Below are 3,604 nucleotides of genomic sequence, written 5' to 3'. Positions count from 1 at the left end.
GAGAGATTTTGTTTTCAAAGGTACTGGAGTTTGTTTTGATCACGTCTAGTAAGACACATGAACCTGACAATGACTGTCATGAAGGAAGAAGTTGTTTGCATTCACAGTTCCGTAGAAATAAAAGGCACAGCAATGCAGGGGAGTCACTTGTGGAAGCCAGGCAGGGGGCACAGGGGAAAAGCAGGGGCCAGAGCCTTTATTGTGGTTTTGTGGGAAGTAATGGGCAAGGCAGGAAAAGAGGCTGAGCAGGTGTAGGATTGTCTAGTTGAATCATTTCAGCAGGCTCTGGGGCGTAGGAGTTGTTCGGAATTGTCTACCACCTTACCCTGGGGTGATTAGGGCAAGAAGCTATTGGTCTGGAGGGTAAGAGTCTCACAGAGGTGGGGGATGAGTTAGGGTAGGCTTTGAATTGCTTCATTTGCATATAAAAAAGACCTTCCTAGGTAACACTGTTTGCTATCTGTAGGAAGTAACTAACTCTGGATGAGGCCATCCCTCCGGATCTGTGAGGCGGTAGATGTCAGAGCATCAAGAATAAGAAAATAAGAAAATAAAGTTCAAATAGGTTTACAGTGGAAGTTTTTCCTATTAGTTCCCAACTATACACCCCTGCATGAGTCTCAGAATTTCTATATTCCTGGTTTACAGATGATAATCTCAGTAGAGGCAGAGTGAGTAGGCTTCTCGATGTATTCACATGGATAATAAAGTGGCTAAATAAAACGAGTATTTATTATAAGACCTTAAAGCCATTTCACAAAAAATGAAGCAGATCTGAATCTCCTAGGAATAGGAGCTGGGATCCAGGGGACCATTGAAGATAGAAGTTTCTCTCTCTTTGTCTCAACCACATATAATCTCCATCTTCTATGATCATTGGCTACTGTCCACAGACAGGCTCAAAATGCCTGCCCCTGGCCCAGCTCTGCAGACCCATTTACTTCATAGGCCCACATCAGTTTGACTATAGACTCTGTCTCAGAAAATACAATTGACTATAGGCTAACCGACAGATTGACAGCCACCCGGACAGGTGCTGATCCCTGGTTCAATCAGTAATGGGAAAGGCTAGGACATGAGACAAACTTTAACAGAGAGACTCGTCTCTTCCACAAGGGTGAGTGTGGAGCTGACAGTGCTATAGATAGGCCACACAGGCACCCTGAAATGACACCACCTCTGTTGGCTAAGAGATATAATTCTTCTTGACATCTAAGAAATTGCTAAAAATTCTGACAGGACTTGTGGCTGTTAACCTACTCAGAGGGAAAGATGGTAGTACAGAATGCTGCTCACTAAATATTCCCAGCTCTCTGCCCTCCGGCACATAGCACTCTATGGCTCCCATAGAGTGGTTGGTGGAGGGCCATGTAACTCTTCCGGCCATAAACTGAAAGTGCAATGTGTGCCACTTTCCTGCTGAACGTTTATCTCTAGGTATGATTTCCTCCGAGCTCTCTTTGTCCCCGCCATGGTAGCATCCTCCTGATAGTGACTACTCTATCAGCCTGGAACCCAAAGCAGAGACAACACATGGGTTGTCAGAAGGACAAGAAATCAACTTTCTTGTTAGCCACCAAGATGTGGAGTTTGTTATGGCATAACACAACCAATGCCAACTGGTTTAATATATCCAAATAGTTATACTTACTAAGTGGAACCCAACAAATGCTATTAACTCTTTAATCATCCCTCGGTTCTAGGGAGAGCAGAGGAGGCCTATGGACCATCTTTTCTACAATTCATCTCAAATCTTTTCTAATTTACCATTTGTAGGGTAGGGGTTCACTTCCCTGCTTCCTAATTCATCGACTACCATGTTTATCATTATTTGGTCGGATTTCAGATTTTCTAGCTGTTGTCCCTCATTCTAATCCAAATTTGCTTTCTCCCCTCTGCCAGGGAGTTCTCGGCATGACATGTAGCTAGAGCCTCACATTGTGGCAACTTTATAAGCCTCTCATTAAACATTGGCACTGCCTCAGTTGCCTTCTGCACTGATTCCCAGGACCAGACCCCTGACTCCTCCCCAACTCAGCCAGCTTATAGCCTGACCCTCTCACCTGATTTCTACCAGCCTTTCCTCAGAGACGATTTCTGTCTAGGGAAACATTTGTAGAAATCAGGTAAGAGGGTCAGGCGATAAGCTGGCTAACAATTTCTTGCACTAATTCAGGTAAGAGTTATAGATATCATCTAATCTATTGCTCTCGTATCTATCTGATACTAAGCACTAATGTTCCCAAAAGGCTAATTCCAACTAGAACAGTATTTCTCAAATACCAATCAGGCACCAGAAGCAATGGAATTAGCTCAGTAATGCACTAGAACTCCAAGGCAGGTGCTTTAGTAAGTCTGAAAAAAAAATTTTATGTTTGTTTGGCTATAGACTCTGTCTCAGAAAATACATTTGACTACAGGCGAGCCAACATTTGAATTTCCTGTGTCTCAGTTTTCTATTTCCCAGGCTTGTTATGGAAGTTAAAGGGACTGATGCCCATATGAAATCTTGCGCTTAGTATGCATTCGATGGACGTTTAACCATTACTGTGATTCTTACTTTTTAGTTATAGGCTATTTACTTACAACGACTTATATACAAAACTTTCAACCACATACTTACCTTTGAGTACCTCCTATAATTGATTCACCAGTAACTAATATGTCATTATACTGTCTCATGCTAAAGCTCAGTCAGTAAGTAAATTGTTTCTTGGCCTCTAAGGACATGCACATCTCATTCAACTGTCATAACCCAAATGCATGCAGATATCAAGCAAAGCAAACTAGTAAAAACTATGGCCAACCAGGGAACACAAGCTTCATCTAAAAGGTCAGCCACTTCTCAGTCCAGCCTAATATTTCCATGCCTGAATGCCAACCCAATGCTTCCTTCTGAGTTTTCAAAAAAAAAGCCAAAAATTTAGATTTTCATGGTCAATTTCCCAATTTGTAAATGTTGTCAAAGAAAGAGAAAGAAAGAAGGAAACAAGGAATGAAAGAAAGAAAGAGAGAGATAGGGAGGGAGGGACAGAGGAAGGAAGGAAGGAGAGAGAGGGAGAGGGAAGGAGGGAGGGAAGGAAGAAAGGAAGAAAAGGGAGGGAGGGAAGGAAGGAAGGAGGGGGGAAGGAGAGGAGGGAGGGAAGGAAGGAAGGAAAGAAGAGAGGGAGGGAGGGAAGGAGAGAGGAAGGAAGGGAAGGAGGGAGGGAGGGAAGGAGAGAGGGAAGGAGAGGGAAGGATGGAAGGAAAGAAGGAAGGGAGGGAGGGAAGGAGAGAGGGAGAGAAGGAGAGAGGGAGGGAAGGAGAGAGGGAAGGAGAGGAAGGGAGGGAGGGAAGGAAGGAAGGAAGGGAGGAAGGGAAGGAAATTCTTAAACATTATGCTGGCCAAAACATATATGTAAGCCAATTTGATCCACAGCTGCCAATTGGCTCCCTGTGCAACTGAAAAAAAAGTCAAATATAAAATTGAATATGTATACTGATGCAAAAAGGGAGTATGAAACCCGATAATATCAGCTTGCTCAAATTAAATATGCATATAATTCTCTAAAAATATGTATTTAATACATTGTTTATTAGAACTAACATAAAGAAAATAGAAAAT

The sequence above is a fragment of the Aotus nancymaae genome, unplaced genomic scaffold (assembly GCF_030222135.1).
Source record: "Aotus nancymaae isolate 86718 unplaced genomic scaffold, 86718_ANA_hifiasm-v0.15.2.pri h1tg000019l, whole genome shotgun sequence".
Taxonomy (NCBI): domain Eukaryota; kingdom Metazoa; phylum Chordata; class Mammalia; order Primates; family Aotidae; genus Aotus; species Aotus nancymaae.
This window is presented reverse-complemented; position numbering follows the sequence as displayed.